Raw genomic sequence first — 24677 nt, 5'->3', positions numbered from 1 at the left:
GAATACAGGGAGTGTAAGGGAGAGAGCTGAGGTGAGGCAGCTGTGAGATTAGTATACAGGGAGTGTCAGGGAGAGAGGAGAGGTGAGGCGGCTGTGAGCTGGGATACAGGAAGTGTCAGGGAGAGAGCTGAGTTGAGGCAGCTGTGAGCTGGGGATACAGGGTTTGTCAGGGAGAGAGAAGAGGTGAGGCAGCTGTGAGCTGGGAATACAGGGAGTGTCAGGGAGAGAGCTGAGTTGAGGCAGCTGTGAACTGTGGATACAGGGAGTGTCAGGGAGAGAGCAGAGTTGAGGCAGGTGTGAGCTGGGTATACTGGAGTGTCAGGGAGAAAGCAGAGGTGAGGCAGCTGTGAGATGGGAATACAGGGAGTGTCAGAGAGAAAGCATAGGTGAGGCAGCTGTGAGATGGAAATACAGGGAGTGTCAGGGAGAGAGCAGAGGTGAGGCGGCTGTGAGCTGGGAATACAGGGAGTGTTAGGGAGAGAGCAGAGGTGAGGCAGCTGTGAGCTGGGGATACAGGGAGTGTCAGGGAGAGAGCAGGGGTGAGGCAGCTGTGAGGTGGGAATACAGGGAGTGTCAGGGATAGAGCAGAGGTGAGGCAGCTTTAAACTGGGGAAACAGGGATTATCAGTGAGAAGGCAGAGGTGAGGCAGCTGTGAGCTGGTGATACAGGGAGTGTTAGGGAGAGAGAAAAGGTGAGGTAGCTGTGAGCTGGGAATACAGGGAGTGTAAGGGAGAGAGCAGAGGTGAGGCAGCTGTGAGCCGGGGATACAGGGAGTGTCAGGGAGAGAGCAGAGGTGAGGCAGCTGTGAGTTGGGAATACAGGGAGTGTCAGGGAGAGAGCAGAGATGAGGCGGCTGTGAGCTGGGGATACAGGGATTGTCAGAGAGAGAGCAGAGTTGAGGCAGCTGTGAGCTGGGAATACAGGGAGTGTCTTGGAGAGAGTAGAGGTGAGGCAGCTGTGAGCTGGGAATACAGGGAGTATCAGGGAGAGAGCAGAGGTGAGGCAGCTGTGATATTTGAATAGAAGGAGTGTCAGGGAGAGAGCTGAGGTGAGGCAGCTGTGAGCTTGGGCTACAGGCAGTGTCAGGGAGAGAGCAGAGGTGAGGCAGCTGTGAGCTGGGGATACAGGGAGTGTCAGGGAGAGAGCAGAGGTGAGGCAGCTTTGAGCTGGCGATAAAGGGATTATCAGGGAGAGAACAGAGGTGAGGCAGTTGTGAGCTGGGAATACAGGGAGTGTCAGAGAGAGAGCAGTAGTAAGGCAGTTGTGAGCTGGAAATACAGGGAATGTCAGGGAGAGAGCAAAGGTGAGGCAGCTGTGAGCTGGGAATATAAGGAGTTTCAGGGAGAGAGCAGAGGTGACGCAGCTGTGAGCTTGGGATACAGGGAGTGTCAGGGAGAGAGCAGAGGTGAGGCGGCTGTGAGCTGGGAATACAGGAAGTGTCAGGTAGAGAGCAGAGGTGAGGCAGCTGTGAGCTGGGGATACTGGGTGTGTCAGGGAGAGAGCAGAGGTGAGGCAGCTGTGAGATGGGATTACAGGGAGTGTCAGGGAGAGAGCAATGGTGAGGCAGCTGTGAGCTGGGAATACAGGAAGTGTCAGGGAGAGAGCAGAGGTGGGGCAGCTGTGAGCTGGGGATACAGGGATTATCAGGGAGAGAGGAGAGGTGAGGCAGTTGTGAGCTGGGAATACAGGGAGTGTCAGAGAGAGAGAGAGCAGTAGTAAGGCAGTTGTGAGCTGGGAATACAGGTAATGTCAGGGAGAGAGCAAAGGTGAGGCAGCTGTGAGCTGGGGATACAGGAAGTGTCAGGGAGAGAGCAGAGGTGAGGCAGCTGTGAGCTGGGGATACAGGGAGTGTCAGGGAGAGAGCAGAGGTGAGGTAGCTGTGAGCTGGGAATACAGGGAGTGTTAGGGAGAAAGCAGGGGTGAGGCATCTGTGAGGTGGGAATACAGGGAGTGTCAGAGATAGAGCAGAGGTGATGCAGCTGTGAGCTGGGAATACAGGGAATGTCAGGGAGAGAGCAGAGGTGAGGCAGCTGTGAGCTGGGAATACAGGGAGTGTTAGGGAGAAAGCAGGGGTGAGGCAGCTGTGAGTCGGGAATACAGGGAGTGTCAGTGAGAGAGCAGATTTTCAGATGGGCATACAGGGATTATCAGTGAGAGAGCAGAGGTGAGGCAGCTGTGAGCTGGGGATACAGGGATTATCAGTGAGAAGGCAGAGGTGAGGCAGCTGTGAGCTGGGGAAACAGGGAGTGTTAGGGAGAGAGCAGAGGTGAGGCAGATGTGAGCTGGGGATACAGGCAGTGTCAGGGAGAGAGCAGAGGTGAGGCAGCTGTGAGCTGGGGATACAGGGAGTGTCAGGGAGAGAGCAGAGGTGAGGCAGCTTTGAGCTGGGGATAAAGGGATTATCAGGGAAAGAGCAGAGGTGAGGCAGTTGTGAGCTGGGAATACAGGGAATGTCAGGGAGAGAGCAAAGGTGATGCAGCTGTGAGCTGGGAATATAAGGAGTTTCAGGGAGAGTGCAGAGGTGACGCAGCTGTGAGCTTGGGATACAAGGAGTGTCAGGGAGAGAGCAGAGGTGAGGCGGCTGTAAGCTGGGAATACAGGAAGTGTCAGGGAGAGAGCAGAGGTGATTCAGCTGTGAGCTGGGGATACTGGGTGTGTCAGGAAGAGAGCAGAGGTGAGGCAGCTGTGAGATGGGAATACAGGGAGTGTCAGGGAGAGAGCAGAGGTGAGGCAGCTGTGAGCTGCGAATACAGGAAGTGTCAGGGGGAGAGCAGAGGTGAGGCAGTTGTGAGCTGGGAATACAGGGAGTGTCAGAGAGAGAGCAGTAGTAAGGCAGTTGTGAGCTGGGAATACAGGTAATGTCAGGGAGAGAGCAAAGGTGATGCAGCTGTGAGCTGGGAATATAAGGAGTTTCAGGGAGAGAGCAGAGGTGACGCAGCTGTGAGCTTGGGATACAGGGAGTGTCATGGAGAGAGCAGAGGTGAGGCGGCTGTGAGCTGGGAATACAGGAAGTGTCAGGGAGAGAGCAGAGGTGACGCAGCTGTGAGCTGGGGATACTGGGTGTGTCAGGAAGAGAGCAGAGGTGAGGCAGCTGTGAGCTGGGAATACAGGGAGTGTCAGGGAGAGAGCAGTAGTAAGGCAGTTGTGAGCTGGGAATACAGGTAATGTCAGGGAGAGAGCAAAGGTGATGCAGCTGTGAGCTGGGAATATAAGGAGTTTCAGGGAGAGAGCAGAGGTGAGGCAGCTGTGAGCTGGAGATACAGGGAGTGTCAGGGAGAGAGCAGAGGTGAGGCAGCTGTGAGCTGGGAATACAGGGAGTGTCAGGGAGAGAGCAGAGGTGAGGTAGATGTGAGCTGGGGATACAGGGAGTGTCAGGGAGAGAGCAGAGGTGAGGCAGCTGTGAGCTGGGGATACAGGGAGTGTCAGGGAGAGAGCAGAGTTGAGGCAGCTGTGAGCTGGGGATACTGGAGTGTCAGAGAGAAAGCATAGGTGAGGAAGCTGTGAGATGGAAATACAGGGAGTGTCAGGGAGAGAGCAGAGGTGCGGCGGCTGTGAGCTGGGAATACAGGGAGTGTTAGGGAGAGAGCAGAGGTGTGGAAGCTGTGAGCTGGGGATACAGGGAGTGTCAGGGAGAGAGCAGGGGTGAGGCAGCTGTGTGGTGGGAATACAGGGAGTGTCAAAGAGAGAGCAGAGGTGAGGCAGCTTTAAACTGGGGAAACAGGGATTATCAGTGAGAAGGCAGAGGTGAGGCAGCTGTGAGCTGGGGATACAGGGAGTGTTAGGAAGAGAGCAGAGGTGAGGCAGATGTGAGCTGGGGATACAGGCAGTGTCAGTGAGAGAGCAGAGTTGAGGCAGCTGTGAGCTGGGGATAAAGGGATTATCAGGGAGAGAACAGAGGTGAGGCAGTTGTGAGCTGGGAATACAGGGAGTGTCAGAGAGAGAGAGCAGTAGTAAGGCAGTTGTGAGCTGGAAATACAGGAAATTTCAGGGAGAGAGCAAAGGTGAGGCAGCTGTGAGCTGGAAATATAAGGAGTTTCAGGGAGAGAGCAGAGGTGACGCAGCTGTGAGCTTGGGATACAGGGAGTGTCAGGGAGAGAGCAGAGGTGAGGCGGCTATGAGCTGGGAATACAGGAAGTGTCAGGGAGAGAGCAGAGGTGAGGCAGCTGTGAGCTGGGGATACTGGGTGTGTCAGGGAGAGAGCAGAGGTGAGGCAGCTGTGAGATGGGATTACAGGGAGTGTCAGGGAGAGAGCAGTGGTGAGGCAGCTGTGAGCTGGGAATACAGGAAGTGTCAGGGAGAGAGCAGAGGTGAGGCAGCTGTGAGCTGGGGATACAGGGATTATCAGGGAGAGAGCAGAGGTGAGGCAGTTGTGAGCTGGGAATACAGGGAGTGTCAGAGAGAGAGAGCAGTAGTAATGCAGTTGTGAGCTGGGAATACAGGTAATGTCAGGGAGAGAGCAAAGGTGAGGCAGCTGTGAGCTGGGGATACAGGCAGTGTCAGGGAGAGAGCAGAGGTGAGGCAGCTGTGAGCTGGGGATACAGGGAGTGTCAGGGAGAGAGCAGAGGTGAGGTAGCTGTGAGCTGGGAATACAGGGAGTGTTAGGGAGAAAGCAGGGGTGAGGCATCTGTGAGGTGGGAATACAGGGAGTGTCAGGGAGAGAGCTGAGTTGAGGAAGCTGTGAACTGTGGATACAGGGAGAGTCAGGGAGAGAGCAGAGTTGAGGCAGCTGTGAGCTGGGGATACTGGAGTGTCAGGAAGAGAGCAGAGGTGAGGCAGCTGTGAGATGGGAATACAGGGAATGTCAAAGAGAAAGCATAGGTGAGGCAGCTGTGAGATGGAAATACAGGGAGTGTCAGGGAGAGAGCAGAGGTGAGGCGGCTGTGAGCTGGGAATACAGGGAGTCTTAGGGAGAGAGCAGAGGTGAGGCAGCTGTGAGCTGGGGATACAGGGAGTGTCTGGGAGAGAGCAGGGGTGAGGCAGCTGTGAGGTGGGAATACAGGGAGTGTCAGGGAGATAGCAGAGGTGAGGCAGCTTTGAGCTGGGGATAAAGGGATTATCAGGGAGAGAACAGAGGTGAGGCAGTTGTGAGCTGGGAATACAGGGAGTGTCAGAGAGAGAGCAGTAGTAAGGCAGTTGTGAGCTGGAAATACAGGAAATGTCAGGGAGAGAGCAAAGGTGAGGCAGCTGTGAGCTGGGAATATAAGGAGTTTCAGGGAGAGAGCAGAGGTGACGCAGCTGTGAGCTTGGGATACAGGGAGTGTCAGGGAGAGAGCAGAGGTGAGGCGGCTGTGAGCTGGGAATACAGGAAGTGTCAGGGAGAGAGCAGAGGTGAGGCAGCTGTGAGCTGGGGATACTGGGTGTGTCAGGGAGAAAGCAGAGGTGAGGCAGCTGTGAGATGGGATTACAGGGAGTGTCAGGGAGAGAGCAGTGGTGAGACAGCTGTGAGCTGGGAATACAGGAAGTGTCAGGGAGAGAGCAGAGGTGAGGCAGCTGTGAGCTGGGGATACAGGGATTATCAGGGAGAGAGGATAGGTGAGGCAGTTGTGAGCTGGGAATACAGGGAGTGTTAGGGAGAAAGCAGGGGTGAGGCATCTGTGAGATGGGATTACAGGGAGTGTCAGGGAGAGAGCAGTGGTGAGGCAGCTGTGAGCTGGGAATACAGGAAGTGTCAGGGAGAGAGCAGAGGTGAGGCAGCTGTGAGCTGGGGATACAGGGATTATCAGGGAGAGAGCAGAGGTGAGGCAGTTGTGAGCTGGGAATACAGGGAGTGTCAGAGAGAGAGAGCAGTAGTAATGCAGTTGTGAGCTGGGAATACAGGTAATGTCAGGGAGAGAGCAAAGGTGAGGCAGCTGTGAGCTGGGGATACAGGCAGTGTCAGGGAGAGAGCAGAGGTGAGGCAGCTGTGAGCTGGGGATACAGGGAGTGTCAGGGAGAGAGCAGAGGTGAGGTAGCTGTGAGCTGGGAATACAGGGAGTGTTAGGGAGAAAGCAGGGGTGAGGCATCTGTGAGGTGGGAATACAGGGAGTGTCAGGGAGAGAGCTGAGTTGAGGAAGCTGTGAACTGTGGATACAGGGAGAGTCAGGGAGAGAGCAGAGTTGAGGCAGCTGTGAGCTGGGGATACTGGAGTGTCAGGAAGAGAGCAGAGGTGAGGCAGCTGTGAGATGGGAATACAGGGAATGTCAGAGAGAAAGCATAGGTGAGGCAGCTGTGAGATGGAAATACAGGGAGTGTCAGGGAGAGAGCAGAGGTGAGGCGGCTGTGAGCTGGGAATACAGGGAGTCTTAGGGAGAGAGCAGAGGTGAGGCAGCTGTGAGCTGGGGATACAGGGAGTGTCTGGGAGAGAGCAGGGGTGAGGCAGCTGTGAGGTGGGAATACAGGGAGTGTCAGGGAGATAGCAGAGGTGAGGCAGCTTTAAACTGGGGAAACAGGGATTATCAGTGAGAAGGCAGAGGTGAGGCAGCTGTGAGCTGGGGATACAGGGAGTGTTAGGGAGAGAGCAGAGGTGAGGCAGATGTGAGCTGGGGATAAAGGCAGTGTCAGGGAGAGAGCAGAGGTGAGGCAGCTGTGAGCTGGGGATACAGGGAGTGTCAGGGAGAGAGCAGAGGTGAGGCAGCTTTGAGCTGGGGATAAAGGGATTATCAGGGAGAGAACAGAGGTGAGGCAGTTGTGAGCTGGGAATACAGGGAGTGTCAGAGAGAGAGCAGTAGTAAGGCAGTTGTGAGCTGGAAATACAGGAAATGTCAGGGAGAGAGCAAAGGTGAGGCAGCTGTGAGCTGGGAATATAAGGAGTTTCAGGGAGAGAGCAGAGGTGACGCAGCTGTGAGCTTGGGATACAGGGAGTGTCAGGGAGAGAGCAGAGGTGAGGCGGCTGTGAGCTGGGAATACAGGAAGTGTCAGGGAGAGAGCAGAGGTGAGGCAGCTGTGAGCTGGGAATACTGGGTGTGTCAGGGAGAAAGCAGAGGTGAGGCAGCTGTGAGATGGGATTACAGGGAGTGTCAGGGAGAGAGCAGTGGTGAGACAGCTGTGAGCTGGGAATACAGGAAGTGTCAGGGAGAGAGCAGAGGTGAGGCAGCTGTGAGCTGGGGATACAGGGATTATCAGGGAGAGAGGATAGGTGAGGCAGTTGTGAGCTGGGAATACAGGGAGTGTTAGGGAGAAAGCAGGGGTGAGGCATCTGTGAGGTGGGAATACAGGGAGTGTCAGAGATAGAGCAGAGGTGAGGCAGCTGTGAGCTGGGAATACAGGGAATGTCAGGGAGAGAGCAGAGGTGAGGCAGCTGTGAGCTGGGAATACAGGGAGTGTTAGGGAGAAAGCAGGGGTGAGGCAGCTGTGAGGTGGGAATACAGGGAGTGTCAGTGAGAGAGCAGATTTTCAGCTGGGGATACAGGGATTATCAGTGAGAGAGCAGAGGTGAGGCAGCTGTGAGCTGGGGATACAGGGAGTGTTAGGGAGAGAGCAGAGGTGAGGCAGATGTGAGCTGGGAATACAGGCAGTGTCAGGGAGAGAGCAGAGGTGAGGCAGCTGTGAGCTGGGGATACAGGGAGTGTCAGGGAGAGAGCAGAGGTGAGGCAGCTGTGAGCTGGGGATACAGGGAGTGTCAGGGAGAGAGCAGAGGTGAGGCAGCTTTGAGCTGGGGATAAAGGGATTATCAGGGAGAGAGCAGAGGTGAGGCAGTTGTGAGCTGGGGATACAGGGAGTGTCAGGGAGAGAGCAGAGGTGAGGCAGCTGTGAGCTGGGGATACAGGGAGTGTCAGGGAGAGAGCAGAGGTGAGGCAGCTTTGAGCTGGGGATACAGGGAGTGTCAGGGAGAGAGAAGAGGTGAGGCAGCTGTGAGCTGGGGATACAGGGAGTGTCAGGGAGAGAGCAGAGGTGAGGCAGCTGTGAGCTGGGGATACAGGGAGTGTCAGGGAGAGAGCAGAGGTGAGGCAGCTTTGAGCTGGGGATAAAGGGATTATCAGGGAGAGAGCAGAGGTGAGGCAGTTGTGAGCTGGGAATACAGGTAATGTCAGGGAGAGAGCAAAAGTGATGCAGCTGTGAGCTGGGAATATAAGGAGTTTCAGGGAGAGAGCAGAGGTGACGCAGCTGTGAGCTTGGGATACAGGGAGTGTCAGGGAGAGAGCAGAGGTGAGGAAGCTGTGAGCTGGAGATACAGGGTTTGTCAGGGAGAGAGAAGAGGTGAGGCAGCTGTGAGCTGGGAATACAGGGAGTGTCAGGGAGATAGCTGAGTTGAGGCAGCTGTGAACTGTGGATACAGGGAGTGTCAGGGAGAGAACAGAGGTGAGGCAGCTGTGAGATGGGAATACAGGGAATGTCAGAGAGAAAGCATAGGTGAGGCAGCTGTGAGATGGAAATACAGGGAGTGTCAGGGAGAGAGCAGAGGTGAGGCGGCTGTGAGCTGGGATTACAGGGAGTGTTAGGGAGAGAGCAGAGGTGAGGCAGCTGTGAGGTGGGAATACAGGGAGTGTCAGGGAGAGAGCAGAGGTGAGGCAGCTTTAAACTGGGGAAACAGGGATTATCAGTGAGAAGGCAGAGGTGAGGCAGCTGTGAGCTGGGGATACAGGGAGTGTTAGGAAGAGAGCAGAGGTGAGGCAGCTTTGAGCTGGGGATACAGGGAGAGTCAGGGAGAGAGCAGAGGTGAGGCGGCTGTGTGCTGGGGATACAGGGAGTGTCAGGGAGAGAGCAGAGGTGAGGCAGCTGTGAGCTGGGGATACAGGGAGTGTCAGGGAGAGAGCAGAGGTGAGGCAGCTTTGAGCTGGGGATAAAGGGATTATCAGGAAGAGAGCAGAGGTGAGGCAGTTGTGAGCTGGGAATACAGGGAGTGTCAGAGAGAGAGCAGTAGTAAGGCAGTTGTGAGCTGGAAATACAGGGAGTGTTAGGGAGAGAGCAGAGGTGAGGCAGCTGTGAGCTGGGGTTACAAGGAGTGTCAGGGACAGAGCAGGGGTGAGGCAGCTGTGAGGTGGGAATACAGGGAGTGTCAGGGAGAGAGCAGAGGTGAGGCAGCTTTAAACTGGGGAAACAGGGATTATCAGTGAGAAGGCAGAGGTGAGGCAGCTGTGAGCTGGGGATACAGGGAGTGTTAGGGAGAGAGCAGAGGTGAGGCAGATGTGAGCTGGGGATAAAGGCAGTGTCAGGGAGAGAGCAGAGGTGAGGCAGCTGTGAGCTGGGGATACAGGGAGTGTCAGGGAGAGAGCAGAGGTGAGGCAGCTTTGAGCTGGGGATAAAGGGATTATCAGGAAGAGAGCAGAGGTGAGGCAGTTGTGAGCTGGGAATACAGGGAGTGTCAGAGAGAGAGCAGTAGTAAGGCAGTTGTGAGCTGGAAATACAGGAAATGTCAGGGAGAGAGCAAAGGTGAGGCAGCTGTGAGCTGGGAATATAAGGAGTTTCAGGGAGAGAGCAGAGGTGACGCAGCTGTGAGCTGGGAATACAGGAAGTGTCAGGGAGAGAGCAGAGGTGAGGCAGCTGTGAGCTGGGGATACTGGGTGTGTCAGGGAGAGAGCAGAGGTGAGGCAGCTGTGAGATGGGATTACAGGGAGTGTCAGGGAGAGAGCAGTGGTGAGGCAGCTGTGAGCTGGGAATACAGGAAGTGTCAGGGAGAGAGCAGAGGTGAGGCAGCTGTGAGCTGGGGATACAGGGATTATCAGGGAGAGAGCAGAGGTGAGGCAGCTGTGAGCTGGGAATACAGGGAGTGTTAGGGAGAAAGCAGGGGTGAGGCATCTGTGAGGTGGGAATACAGGGAGTGTCAGAGATAGAGCAGAGGTGAGGCAGCTGTGAGCTGGGAATACAGGGAATGTCAGGGAGAGAGCAGAGGTGAGGCAGCTGTGAGCTGGGAATACAGGGAGTGTTAGGGAGAAAGCAGGGGTGAGGCAGCTGTGAGGTGGGAATACAGGGAGTGTCAGTGAGAGAGCAGATTTTCAGGTGGGGATACAGGGATTATCAGTGAGAGAGCAGAGGTGAGGCAGCTATGAGCTGGGGATACAGGGATTATCAGTGAGAAGGCAGAGGTGAGGCAGCTGTGAGCTGGGGATACAGGGAGTGTTAGGGAGAGAGCAGAGGTGAGGCAGATGTGAGCTGGGAATACAGGCAGTGTCAGGGAGAGAGCATAGGTGAGGCAGCTGTGAGCTGGGGATACAGGGAGTTTCAGGGAGAGAGCAGAGGTGAGGCAGCTTTGAGCTGGGGATAAAGGGATTATCAGGGAGAGAGCAGAGGTGAGGCAGTTGTGAGCTGGGAATACAGGGAATGTCAGGGAGAGAGCAAAGGTGATGCAGCTGTGAGCTGGGAATATAAGGAGTTTTAGGGAGAGAGCAGAGGTGACGCAGCTGTGAGCTGGGAATACAGGAAGTGTCAGGGAGAGAGCAGAGGTGAGGCAGCTGTGAGCTGGGGATACTGGGTGTGTCAGGAAGAGAGCAGAGGTGAGGAAGCTGTGAGATGGGAATACAGGGAGTGTCAGGGAGAGAGCAGAGGTGAGGCAGCTGTGAGCTGGGAATACAGGAAGTGTCAGGGAGAGAGCAGAGGTGAGGCAGCTGTGAGCTGGGAATACAGGAAGTGTCAGGGAGAGAGCAGAGGTGAGGCAGCTGTGAGCTGGGAATACAGGGAGTGTCAGGGAGAGAGCTGACTTGAGGAAGCTGTGAACTGTGGATACAGGGAGAGTCAGGGAGAGAGCAGAGTTGAGGCAGCTGTGAGCTGGGGATACTGGAGTGTCAGGGAGAGAGCAGAGGTGAGGCAGCTGTGAGATGGGAATACAGGGAATGTCAGAGAGAAAGCATAGGTGAGGCAGCTGTGAGATGGAAATACAGGGAGTGTCAGGGAGAGAGCAGAGGTGAGGCGGCTGTGAGCTGGGAATACAGGGAGTCTTAGGGAGAGAGCAGAGGTGAGGCAGCTGTGAGCTGGGGATACAGGGAGTGTCAGGGAGAGAGCAGGGGTGAGGCAGCTGTGAGGTGGGAATACAGGGAGTGTCAGGGAGAGAGCAGAGGTGAGGCAGCTTTAAACTGGGGAAACAGGGATTATCAGTGAGAAGGCAGAGGTGAGGCAGCTGTGAGCTGGGGATACAGGGAGTGTTACGGAGAGAGCAGAGGTGAGGCAGATGTGAGCTGGGGATAAAGGCAGTGTCAGGGAGAGAGCAGAGGTGAGGCAGCTGTGAGCTGGGGATACAGGGAGTGTCAGGGAGAGAGCAGAGGTGAGGCAGCTTTGAGCTGGGGATAAAGGGATTATCAGGGAGAGAACAGAGGTGAGGCAGTTGTGAGCTGGGAATACAGGGAGTGTCAGAGAGAGAGCAGTAGTAAGGCAGTTGTGAGCTGGAAATACAGGAAATGTCAGGGAGAGAGCAAAGGTGAGGCAGCTGTGAGCTGGGAATATAAGGAGTTTCAGGGAGAGAGCAGAGGTGACGCAGCTGTGAGCTGGGAAAACAGGAAGTGTCAGGGAGAGAGCAGAGGTGAGGCAGCTGTGAGCTGGCGATACTGGGTGTGTCAGGAAGAGAGCAGAGGTGAGGAAGCTGTGAGATGGGAATACAGGGAGTGTCAGGGAGAGAGCAGAGGTGAGGCAGCTGTGAGCTGGGAATACAGGAAGTGTCAGGGAGAGAGCAGAGGTGAGGCAGCTGTGAGCTGGGAATACAGGGAGTGTCAGGGAGAGAGCTGAGTTGAGGAAGCTGTGAACTGTGGATACAGGGAGAGTCAGGGAGAGAGCAGAGTTGAGGCAGCTGTGAGCTGGGGATACTGGAGTGTCAGGGAGAGAGCAGAGGTGAGGCAGCTGTGAGATGGGAATACAGGGAATGTCAGAGAGAAAGCATAGGTGAGGCAGCTGTGAGATGGAAATACAGGGAGTGTCAGGGAGAGAGCAGAGGTGAGGCGGCTTTAAACTGGGGAAACAGGGATTATCAGTGAGAAGGCAGAGGTGAGGCAGCTGTGAGCTGGGGATACAGGGAGTGTTAGGGAGAGAGCAGAGGTGAGGCAGATGTGAGCTGGGGATAAAGGCAGTTTCAGGGAGAGAGCAGAGGTGAGGCAGCTGTGAGCTGGGGATACAGGGAGTGTCAGGGAGAGAGCAGAGGTGAGGCAGCTTTGAGCTGGGGATAAAGGGATTATCAGGGAGAGAACAGAGGTGAGGCAGTTGTGAGCTGGGAATACAGGGAGTGTCAGAGAGAGAGCAGTAGTAAGGCAGTTGTGAGCTGGAAATACAGGAAATGTCAGGGAGAGAGCAAAGGTGAGGCAGCTGTGAGCTGGGAATATAAGGAGTTTCAGGGAGAGAGCAGAGGTGACGCAGCTGTGAGCTTGGGATACAGGGAGTGTCAGGGAGAGAGCAGAGGTGAGGCGGCTGTGAGCTGGGAATACAGGAAGTGTCAGGGAGAGAGCAGAGGTGAGGCAGCTGTGAGCTGGGGATACTGGGTGTGTCAGGGAGAAAGCAGAGGTGAGGCAGCTGTGAGATGGGATTACAGGGAGTGTCAGGGAGAGAGCAGTGGTAAGGCAGCTGTGAGCTGGGAATACAGGAAGTGTCAGGGAGAGAGCAGAGGTGAGGCAGCTGTGAGCTGGGGATACAGGGATTATCAGGGAGAGAGGATAGGTGAGGCAGTTGTGAGCTGGGAATACAGGGAGTGTTAGGGAGAAAGCAGGGGTGAGGCATCTGTGAGGTGGGAATACAGGGAGTGTCAGAGATAGAGCAGAGGTGAGGCAGCTGTGAGCTGGGAATACAGGGAATGTCAGGGAGAGAGCAGAGGTGAGGCAGCTGTGAGCTGGGAATACAGGGAGTGTTACGGAGAAAGCAGAGGTGAGGCAGCTGTGAGGTGGGAATACAGGGAGTGTCAGTGAGAGAGCAGATTTTCAGCTGGGGATACAGGGATTATCAGTGAGAGAGCAGAGGTGAGGCAGCTGTGAGCTGGGAATACAGGGAGAGTCAGGGAGAGAGCAGAGGTGATGCAGCTGTGAGCTGGGAATACAGGGAGTGTCAGGGAGAGAGCAGAGGTGAGGCAGCTGTGAGATGGGAATACAGTGAGTGTCAGGGAGAGAGCAGAGGTGAGGCAGCTGTGAGCTGGGGATACAGGGAGTGTTAGGGAGAGAGTAGAGGTGAGGCAGATGTGAGCTGGGAATACAGGCAGTGTCAGGGAGAGAGCAGAGGTGAGGCAGCTGTGAGCTGGGGATACAGGGAGTGTCAGGGAGAGAGCAGAGGTGAGGCAGCTTTGAGCTGGGGATAAAGGGATTATCAGGGAGAGAGCAGAGGTGAGGCAGTTGTGAGCTGGGAATACAGGGAATGTCAGGGAGAGAGCAAAAGTGATGCAGCTGTGAGCTGGGAATATAAGGAGTTTCAGGGAGAGAGCAGAGGTGACGCAGCTGTGAGCTTGGGATACAGGGAGTGTCAGGGAGCGAGCAGAGGTGAGGAAGCTGTGAGCTGGAGATACAGGGTTTGTCAGGGAGAGAGAAGAGGTGAGGCAGGTGTGAATTGTGGATACAGGGAGTGTCAGGGAGAGAGCAGAGGTGAGGCAGATGTGAGCTGGGGATAGAGGCAATGTCAGGGAGAGAGCAGAGGTGAGGCAGCTGTGAGCTGGGGATACTGGAGTGTCAGGGAGAGAGCAGAGGTGAGGCAGCTGTGAGATGGGAATACAGGGAATGTCAGAGAGAAAGCATAGGTGAGGCAGCTGTGAGATGGAAATACAGGGAGTGTCAGGGAGAGAGCAGAGGTGAGGCGGCTGTGAGCTGGGATTACAGGGAGTGTTAGGGAGAGAGCAGAGGTGAGGCAGCTGTGAGCTGGGGATACAAGGAGTGTCAGGGACAGAGCAGGGGTGAGGCAGCTGTGAGGTGGGAATACAGGGAGTGTCAGGGAGTGAGCAGAGGTGAGGCAGCTGTGAGCTGGGGATACAGGGAGTGTTAGGGAGAGAGCAGAGGTGAGGCAGATGTGAGCTGGGGATAAAGGCAGTGTCAGGGAGAGAGCAGAGGTGAGGCAGCTGTGAGCTGGGGATACAGGGAGTGTCAGGGAGAGAGCAGAGGTGAGGCAGCTTTGAGCTGGGGATAAAGGGATTATCAGGAAGAGAGCAGAGGTGAGTCAGTTGTGAGCTGGGAATACAGGGAGTGTCAGAGAGAGAGCAGTAGTAAGGCAGTTGTGAGCTGGAAATACAGGGAGTGTTAGGGAGAGAGCAGATGTGAGGCAGCTGTGAGCTGGGGATACAAGGAGTGTCAGGGACAGAGCAGGGGTGAGGCAGCTGTGAGGTGGGAATACAGGGAGTGTCAGGGAGAGAGCAGAGGTGAGGCAGCTTTAAACTGGGGAAACAGGGATTATCAGTGAGAAGGCAGAGGTGAGGCAGCTGTGAGCTGGGGATACAGGGAGTGTTAGGGAGAGAGCAGAGGTGAGGCAGATGTGAGCTGGGGATAAAGGCAGTGTCAGGGAGAGAGCAGAGGTGAGGCAGCTGTGAGCTGGGGATACAGGGAGTGTCAGGGAGAGAGCAGAGGTGAGGCAGCTTTGAGCTGGGGATAAAGAGATTATCAGGAAGAGAGCAGAGGTGAGTCAGTTGTGAGCTGGGAATACAGGGAGTGTCAGAGAGAGAGCAGTAGTAAGGCAGTTGTGAGCTGGAAATACAGGAAATGTCAGGGAGAGAGCAAAGGTGAGGCAGCTGTGAGCTGGGAATATAAGGAGTTTCAGGGAGAGAGCAGAGGTGACGCAGCTGTGAGCTTGGGATACAGGGAGTGTCAGGGAGAGAGCAGAGGTGAGGCGGCTGTGAGCTGGGAATACAGGAAGTGTCAGGGAGAGAGCAGAGGTGAGGCAGCTGTGAGCTGGGGATACTGGGTGAGTCAGGGAGAGAGCAGAGGTGAGGCAGCTGTGAGATGGGATTACAGGGAGTGTCAGGGAGAGAGCAGTGGTGAGGCAGCTGTGAGCTGGGAATACAGGAAGTGTCAGGGAGAGAGCAGAGGTGAGGCAGCTGTGAGCTAGGGATACAGGGATTATCAGGGAGAGAGCAGAGGTGAGGCAGCTGTGAGCTGGGAATACAGGGAGTGTTAGGGAGAAAGCAGGGGTGAGGCATCTGTGAGGTGGGAATACAGGGAGTGTCAGAGATAGAGCAGAGGTGAGGCAGCTGTGAGCTGGGAATACAGGGAATGTCAGGGAGAGAGCAGAGGTGAGGCAGCTGTGAGCTGGGAATACAGGGAGTGCTAGGGAGAAAGCAGGGGTGAGGCAGCTGTGAGGTGGGAATACAGGGAGTGTCAGTGAGAGAGCAGATTTTCAGGTGGGGATACAGGGATTATCAGTGAGAGAGCAGAGGTGAGGCAGCTATGAGCTGGGGATACAGGGATTATCAGTGAGAAGGCAGAGGTGAGGCAGCTGTGAGCTGGGGATACAGGGAGTGTTAGGGAGAGAGCAGAGGTGAGGCAGATGTGAGCTGGGAATACAGGCAGTGTCAGGGAGAGAGCATAGGTGAGGCAGCTGTGAGCTGGGGATACAGGGAGTTTCAGGGAGAGAGCAGAGGTGAGGCAGCTTTGAGCTGGGGATAAAGGGATTATCAGGGAGAGAGCAGAGGTGAGGCAGTTGTGAGCTGGGAATACAGGGAATGTCAGGGAGAGAGCAAAGGTGATGCAGCTGTGAGCTGGGAATATAAGGAGTTTCAGGGAGAGAGCAGAGGTGACGCAGCTGTGAGCTGGGAATACAGGAAGTGTCAGGGAGAGAGCAGAGGTGAGGCAGCTGTGAGCTGGGGATACTGGGTGTGTCAGGAAGAGAGCAGAGGTGAGGCAGCTGTGAGATGGGAATACAGGGAGTGTCAGGGAGAGAGCAGAGGTGAGGCAGCTGTGAGCTGGGAATACAGGAAGTGTCAGGGAGAGAGCAGAGGTGAGGCAGCTGTGAGTTGGGGTGTGGCCGGAGAGCCCCAGCCACGAGGAGAATGGCCGCCGGCGGCACTGAAGGGGTTAACCCCTAGTGCCCGGCGCCATTCTACAGGACAATGGGCGCTTGGCGCCATATTTAAAAAGTAATGGGCGCTAGGCGCCGTGTTTCTAAAATGTTTAAAAACATGTATTTTTAAAATGTGCTGTGGTCCCGGACCTCTCCGGAGACCACGGCAGGGAGGACAGCCCCCGGCGCGCTCAGCAGTGTGTGCGCGCCGGGGGAGAGGAGGCAGCCGCTGACCGCCGGAGTCCGGGAGCTCCGCTCCCGGCAGCGGTCAGTGTAGCCCCGGGCGCACTGGAGTGTGCGCGCCGGGGAGAAGGGTGAGCGCTGCGGCTGGGAGCTCGGCTCCCGCTGCAGTGCTCTCTGTGAGAGCCGCCGCTGGGAGCCGGGAGCTCTGCTCCCGGCGCCTCAGCCCAGCACGGGTGGCCAGCCGCAGGAGCCGGGACGGACGTCCCGGGCTGCTAGCCGGCAAGGGGGGTGCGCTGCAGCCCGGCTCCACGCCGGACGCTGCAGCGAGGCTACCAGACAGGCGCCGCTCATGGGGGACCGGGCTAGCCGGCTCCCTAGCGGCGTGGCTGAAATTAGGCTGCCCAGCAGGATGGTGAGCGCTGGGGTCCGGGAGCTACGCTCCCGGCGCCTCATCGCTGAAACAAAGCCAGAGTCACGGCGGCCGGGACAAGTGTCCCGGGCCGCCGGGCTTAGGTACAGGGGGGTGCGCCGCTGCGTGTGGCGAGGCCACAAAGGTAGTGCCACACTGGGGGGACAGGGAGAGCCAGCTCCCTGGACCCCAGTGGCAGGCAGACAGGCTGGAGGGTGGGGGAAGCCAGCCCCATACCTCCAGCACACAGAGAGCCCTAGCAGCCAGGCTGCAGGGCTAGGGAAGGCACTGCAGTGCCTGAGTATGTAGAGTCTGTGCAGGGCACAGGCTCAGTGTATAGTTACAGGGAAATGTACAGTGTGATTTAAAATGTAATGTATTTAAAGATAAAATGCACTTACTTGATTGTGTGTCCCAGGAGGGTGGAATCCATAGCTGTGCAGGCTGATGGATTCTCCCAGACCTTTTCCCTAAAAACGGAATGCTTTCCCATCCAGCCTCACAGTTCCAATGGGCACAGGGAGAGAGAGAAGCAGCTTAGCTATGAAACAAGCTGAGTGGTTTCTTGGAGCTCCATGGAGATCAGCCATAGTGGCCAGGAAACCTGGACCGGGGAGCCCGGCTGCCCAGCTCTGGAGCCCAAATCCGGGCTGCAGGCAGTGAGAGGGGTCCCGGGCAGGTTTCTGGAAGTCAGATTTAGGAGGGAAAACTTCCCCCCAGCCAGACTGGACGGCACCGGGGAGTATCCTGATTCTCCAAGGTAGGAGCGTCAAAGGAGACCGACCACTCCCCACTGTCCATAGGGAACAATGTTGGGTGTGCATGAGACCAGAGCATGCACAGCTCATGGGTAAACATTGATTGGTTGTACACCACAGGGCGGGCTTACCCCCTGTGGTAAGGGGTCTTGGAGAGGGATAAAAGAAGGGCAGTTGGCCCATAGGATTGTGTATTGTAACATCTTCTTCTGCTGAAAAGATCTTGATTGTATGCTGTTGCCCCTAGCAATAGGGAGGAGCCTTTTTAAAGGTTATTTGAGCAATAAACACCTTTGCCTCAAGAAGACTGCTTCATCTTGTGACCAACAGGGTTAGGCCAAACCTAGCCCCGTTCTCCGGCTGTCCAGGGAAGCACCTGACGTCTCCAAGCTCCGCCTTCCGCCAGCTACCGGTAGAGGCCTAGCAAGTGGCTAGAGGGGATTCGTCGACACCACACAGGTGTGGTAAAGCAGTGCGTCGGCACATACAGAGCAGAACCGTGGTTCCAAACGCCACGGCAGGTTACGAGTTTGGTGGTGGCAGCAAGAACCCGCCCACAGCGCAGTGGGTGGAGTCAGTAACAGGCGGTTACTGACGGTAAGCGGGAATCCCCTATGTGGTCAGGCCTCGTGCGGCTTGACCTTCCATTCTGTGCGCAGTCGACGGGACGCGGCAAGCGGCGAGTGCTCCCGTACGGTACCGTCCTGTCACAGAAATTGGTGGCATAGAGGTGGGATAATCCCAGGTGGCTTTTCATCACCCGATTGGAGAAGCCGAGTTACTCAGGAGAGGAGTAACTGCAGCGCAGGAGGACGCACAAGATGGCGGAATTCAGCGGAATGTCCAAGGAGGATCTGGAGATCGTATGCCAGGGGAAGGGTGTGGAAATCCATTTCAACGCGTCCAGGAGCGTCATGCAGGCGGCGCTCAGGAGCGTGGAGGAGTCTCATCGGGCGGAGGTGGAAAGCACTGACGGCGTCAGCATCGCAGATGACGGCCCAGCAGTGGACCTTCATGAGGAACCGCTGAGAACCACAAGCCCCTCCCTCTCTCACAACAGCCATGTCTCCCAACAATCCCTAGCAGGGCCAGGATCCCAACGTCCCAGGGGGGGCGGCCCGGATACCCTAGCAGATCGGCTAGCGGAATTGGGGGAAAGGGCAACGGAGCAAGAGCGCTTGATCATCATCCAGATGTGGCGTGATGAGCGGGCACCACAGGCCGTGGTACCCCGGGAGCCGTTGTCAGCTGTTGTACACAGATCAGGACGAGTTCAGTTTGCCAAGTTTGCAGACAGTGATGGGGACATTGATGGACATTTGCAAGTCTTTGAGAGGACTTGTAAACTACATGATCTACCCAAGTCAGAGTGGGTGAGACACCTTGTGCCTACTCTGCATGGAGAGGCCTTGGAGGCCTATCGAGGAGTGGCGACGGAGGACTGTGGGAACTACGACGAAGTCGAGAAGGCCCTCCTCCAGCGATTCTTCATCACTCCGGAGTCTTACAGGAAGAAGTTCAGAGACTTGCCTAAGAATCCTAGCAGCACCCATGAGCAGTTCGCCACCCAGCTGCGGCAGTACGTGGTGAAGTGGGTGAAGGATTCGGAAGCCACTACATGGGATGCACTGATCGACCTGATCTGCAGGGAGCAGTTCTACCGCAGGTGCGCCCAGGAAGTGAAGGAGTGGGTGCTAGATCGGGAGCCACCCAGCTTAAAGATGGCTGCCCAATTAGCAGACAAGTATGTGGCAATTCGGCCACGGGGGCAGAAGCGCCCCGCCAGCAGCCAGCTCCAACAGACTGTACCACCAAGGGGACCACCCTCTTCAGCTCATCACCCCCAAAGACAAGCATCTTCCAACCCGGGTGCTCTTGGCCAGCAACCGCACCGCAGCGTCCCTGCAACTGATCAGAGATCATCGGTGCCACGACTGGAGAAGAAGTGCTACGGCTGTGGGAAAATCGGACATCTGAGGGTGAACTGTCCTGCATCCCAAGCACCCCAGACTCATGCCCCAAATCCGAGTGCTGGAGCCCGGATCGCTTGTTTGACGAGAGGAGATGAGCCTACAGAGACTGTTCCCCCTCCAGTCAGTCCGATGGAGTGTGGCGAGAGACAGGTGCACTCTGCGGAGAGAGTCACCTGCATGGCCAAACAGCCCCTACACAACATGTGGAGGCACCTGCAGCCAGTCCACGTGGGACCCCTGCAGGGAGAAGGCCTAAGAGACTCTGGGGCCTCAATCACTGTGGTGAGCCCCCACCTTATAGATCCTGCTGCCGTATTGCAGGGTCGCACTGCCACGGTCACCCTGGCAGAAGGAACAGAAAAAGCGGTTCCCATGGCAAGAGTCTACCTGGACTGGGGAGCTGGACCAGAGTTGCGAGAAGTTGCCGTCATGGATGGTCTCCCAACTGATGTGGTCCTAGGAAATGATCTGGGTGGTGGGATCGTCACTATGTTTGTTGGCGCCATTCCCCGGAGTCAAGTTCCAAACCCACCGTTGACATCAGCTACTCCAGCACAGCCCAGCCCAGAGGAAAAGACTACAGCTGCTAGACAACTGCCAGCACAGCCAACCACAGCATCAACCAGCCCAGAGGAAAAGATTACAGCGGCTAGATCAGTACATCGACCCCGCATGCCATTTGCCTCTGGTATGCCTACGTCCCCTAGCAACGCAGAGGATGTCGGTTCCAGCTCGTTTGATCCTGTGGGGGTGCCCACTGATGCTCCTGACCCAAGTGGTTTGCCAACTCCGGCGGTGAGTATGAGAAACCACACTGATTTTTCCATGACTGACCCCTACCAGACTGACCCTAGTAGTCCCCACCTAGATCCCCCTGTAGAGCGTCCCAATTTAGGAGAGATTGAGGGCCACAGGCAGGAGTTTAGGGAGGCTCAACTCTCTGACCCATCCCCGAAAGGCATGAGGCGCCACTCTGGCAGCGGCCTTGACAGGGTTGGGGCGGGGAGGTTGACCTGGCGGGAAGGGTTAAGGTACAGGGTAGCCAGGAAAGTGGGAGGGGATAGACCAGAAAGGGAATGTGTCCAACTGGTCCCCTCAGGGAACGTTCCTGCGCAACCGGTGTCGGTTGCCACTGAAACCCCTTTGGACAGTAACCCGGAGACAGACCGTACCCTGAAGTGCCTGACACAGAGCTTACCCTGGTCTGGAATGTCGGATGACGCCCAGACCAACTGTAAGGCTGGTGCCATGCGTTGGCAGCCGGGGCACTCCAGCGGTTGTGTTGTCTCTGGGCCTCTGCCCATAGGAGAACCCTTGCAGCAAGTTGCTGTGGACATAGCAGGTCCCCTGCCTGTGCGCAGTAGATCGGGGAAGACACGCAGCCTCCCTGTAGTGGATTCCACACAGGATCCAGAGGCTGGTGGTCTGGCCGCCATCACTGAGGCACAGGTAGCGGACGAGGAGGAAGGAGTAGGCCTAGGTGACAGGGTAGGTTTCCCGAGTCATAGGTCGACAGAAGAGGATTGGAGGGCAGGTCTGACAGTTAGGGCAGACAGTTGCCAGATAGGTATGACGAAGGTGCAGTGCCTGGGGCACCATGTGGGAGGAGACAGGGGTAGGCCCAACCCAGAGGGGGTGGAGGCAACCAGAGGCTGTCCCCGACCCACATCACCCAGACCGGTACTGACCTTAGAACCTGTAAGGCCCTACGGACATGTTGTCATTAACTTTAGTCCTGTAGTGAACCCCTTGACAGAGATGGCTAGGAAGGGCATTCCCAAGTCAGTGGACTTTACACCCGCTTGTGAGTTGGCATTCCAGTCATTGAAGGAGGCTCGGGTACCCGCTCCAGTGCTGATGGCGCACATTCTTGACCAGGACTGTGTGTTACGAACTATTGCGCCACTGCACGGACTGGGAGCAGTACCGAGCCAGAAAGAGCCATATGGGCAGGAGCACCCTGTGGCCTGTTTGAGCAGAAGACTGCTATTGTGGGAGGTGGGGTATGCCACAGTTGGGACACCGTGGGTGGCACTTGTTTGTAACCGGCCCCCCACAGTGGTGACTTACCACCTACCTGTTAGGTGGCTGCAACCTACCTTGGGGGAATTGGACAGACTTTTGTGGTGGAGCCTTGAACTTGGACTTCAGGTGGACTATTTGAACATTGTGCACCCACGAAGAGAGGCCCACTACACTATGGATGAACTGTCTAGGCCAGAGCCTACACCCCCCAGGTAGCGTCCCCTTCACCCCAACGGACTGCGGGACCAGGACCCAAATCGTTGGGACATGGGTCCCTGGTTGACCCGCTTGAATGGGGGGGGGGGGAGTGTGGCCGGAGAGCCCCAGCCACGAGGAGAATGGCCGCCGGCGGCACTGAAGGGGTTAACCCCTAGTGCCCGGCGCCATTCTACAGGACAATGGGCGCTTGGCGCCATATTTAAAAAGTAATGGGCGCTAGGCGCCGTGTTTCTAAAATGTTTAAAAACATGTATTTTTAAAATGTGCCGTGGTCCCGGACCTCTCCGGAGACCACGGCAGGGAGGACAGCCCCCGGCGCGCTCAGCAGTGTGTGCGCGCCGGGGGAGAGGAGGCAGCCGCTGACCGCCGGAGTCCGGGAGCTCCGCTCCCGGCAGCGGTCAGTGTAGCCCCGGGCGCACTGGAGTGTGCGCGCCGGGGAGAAGGGTGAGCGCTGCGGCTGGGAGCTCGGCTCCCGCTGCAGTGCTCTCTGTGAGAGCCGCCGCTGGGGGCCGGGAGCTCTGCTCCCGGCGCCTCAGCCCAGCACGGGTGGCCAGCCGCAGCAGCCGGGACGGACGTCCCGGGCTGCTAGCCGGCAAGGGGGGTGCGCTGCAGCCCGGCTCCCCGCCGGACGCTGCAGTGAGGCTACCAGACAGGCGCCGCTCATGGGGGACCGGGCTAGCCGGCTCCCTAGCGGCGTGGCTGAAATTAGGCTGCCCAGCAGGATGGTGAGCACTGGGGTCCGGGAGCTACGCTCCCGGCGCCTCATTGCTGAAACAAAGCCAGAGTTATGGCGGCCGGGACAAGTGTCCCGGGCCGCCGGGCTTAGGTACAGGGGGGTGCGCCGCTGCGTGCGGCGAGGCCACAAAGGTAGTGCCACACTGGGGGGACAGGGAGAGCCAGCTCCCTGGACCCCAGTGGCAGGCAGACAGGCTGGAGGGTGGGGGAAGCCAGCCCCATACCTCCAGCACACAGAGAGCCCTAGCAGCCAGGCTGCAGGGCTAGGGAAGGCTCTGCAGTGCCTGAGTATGTAGAGTCTGTGCAGGGCACAGGCTCAGTGTATAGTTACAGGGAAATGTTCAGTGTGATTTAAAATGTAATGTATTTAAAGATAAAATGCACTTACTTGATTGTGTGTCCCAGGAGGGGGGAATCCATAGCTGTGCAGGCTGATGGATTCTCCCAGACCTTTTCCCTAAAAACGGAATGCTTTCCCATCCAGCCTCACAGTTCCAATGGGCACAGGGAGAGAGAGAAGCAGCTTAGCTATGAAACAAGCTGAGTGGTTTCTTGGAGCTCCATGGAGATCAGCCGTAGTGGCCAGGAAACCTGGACCGGGGAGCCCGGCTGCCCAGCTCTGGAGCCCAAATCCGGGCTGCAGGCAGTGAGAGGGGTCCCGGGCAGGTTTCTGGAAGTCAGATTTAGGAGGGAAAACTTCCCCCCAGCCTGACTGGACGGCACCGGGGAGTATCCTGATTCTCCAAGGTAGGAGCGTCAAAGGAGACCGACCACTCCCCACTGTCCATAGGGAACAATGTTGGGTGTGCATGAGACCAGAGCATGCACAGCTCATGGGTAAACATTGATTGGTTGTACACCACAGGGCGGGCTTACCCCCTGTGGTAAGGGGTCTTGGAGAGGGATAAAAGAAGGGCAGTTGGCCCATAGGATTGTGTATTGTAACATCTTCTTCTGCTGAAAAGATCTTGATTGTATGCTGTTGCCCCTAGCAATAGGGAGGAGCCTTTTTAAAGGTTATTTGAGCAATAAACACCTTTGCCTCAAGAAGACTGCTTCATCTTGTGACCAACAGGGTTAGGCCAAACCTAGCCCCGTTCTCCGGCTGTCCAGGGAAGCACCTGACGTCTCCAAGCTCCGCCTTCCGCCAGCTACCGGTAGAGGCCTAGCAAGTGGCTAGAGGGGATTCGTCGACACCACACAGGTGTGGTAAAGCAGTGCGTCGGCACATACAGAGCAGAACCGTGGTTCCAAATGCCACGGCAGGTTAGGAGTTTGGTGGTGGCAGCAAGAACCCGCCCACAGCACAGTGGGTGGAGTCAGTAACAGGCAGTTACTGACGGTAAGCGGGAATCCCCTATGTGGTCAGGCCTCGTGCGGCTTGACCTTCCATTCTGTGCGCAGTCGACGGGACGCGGCAAGCGGCGAGTGCTCCCGTACGGTACCGTCCTGTCACATGGGGATACAGGGATTATCAGGGAGAGAGCAGAGGTGAGGCGGTTGTGAGCTGGGAATACAGGGAGTGTCCGAGAGAGAGCAGTAGTAAGGCAGTTGTGAGCTGGGAATACAGGTAATGTCAGGGAGAGAGCAAAGGTGATGCAGCTGTGAGCTGGGAATATAAGGAGTTTCAGGGAGAGAGCAGAGGTGACGCAGCTGTGAGCTTGGGATACAGGGAGTGTCAGGGAGAGAGCAGAGGTGAGTCGGCTGTGAGCTGGGAATACAGGAAGTGTCAGGGAGAGAGCAGAGGTGAGGCAGCCGTGAGCTGGGGATACTAGGTGTGTCAGGAAGAGAGCAGAGGTGAGGCAGCTGTGAGATGGGAATACAGGGAGTGTCAGGGAGAGAGCAGAGGTGAGGCAGCTGTGAGCTGGGAATACAGGAAGTGTCAGGGAGAGAGCAGAGGTGAGGCAGCTGTGAGCTGGGGATACAGGGATTATCAGGGAGAGAGCAGAGGTGAGGCAGTTGTGAGCTGGGAATACAGGGAGTCTCAGAGAGAGAGCAGTAGTAAGACAGTTGTGAGCAGGGAATACAGGTAATGTCAGGGAGAGAGCAAAGGAGAGACAGCTGTGAGCTGGGGATACAGGCAGTGTCAGGGAGAGAGCAGAGGTGAGGCAGCTGTGAGCTGGGGATACAGGGAGTGTCAGGGAGAGAGCATAGGTGAGGCAGCTGTGAGCTGGGACTACAGGAAGTGTTAGGGAGAAAGCAGGGGTGAGGCATCTGTGAGGTGGGAATACAGGGAGTGTCAGAGATAGAGCAGAGGTGAGGCAGCTGTGAGCTGGGAATAGAGGGAGTGTCAGGGAGAGAGCAGAGGTGAGGCAGCAGTGAGCTGGGAATACAGGGAGTGTCAGGGAGAGAGCAGAGGTGAGGCAGCTGTGAGCTGGGAATACAGGACTTGTCAGGGAGAGAGCAGAGGTGAGGCAGTTGTGAGCTGGGAATACATGGAGTCTCAGAGAGAGAGCATTAGTAAGGCAGTTGTGAGCTGGGAATACAGGTAATGTCAGGGAGAGAGCAGAGGTGAGGCA

This window comes from Pseudophryne corroboree, chromosome 1 (assembly GCF_028390025.1).
Source record: "Pseudophryne corroboree isolate aPseCor3 chromosome 1, aPseCor3.hap2, whole genome shotgun sequence".
Classification (NCBI taxonomy): domain Eukaryota; kingdom Metazoa; phylum Chordata; class Amphibia; order Anura; family Myobatrachidae; genus Pseudophryne; species Pseudophryne corroboree.
Note: the sequence above shows the minus strand (reverse complement) of the source record.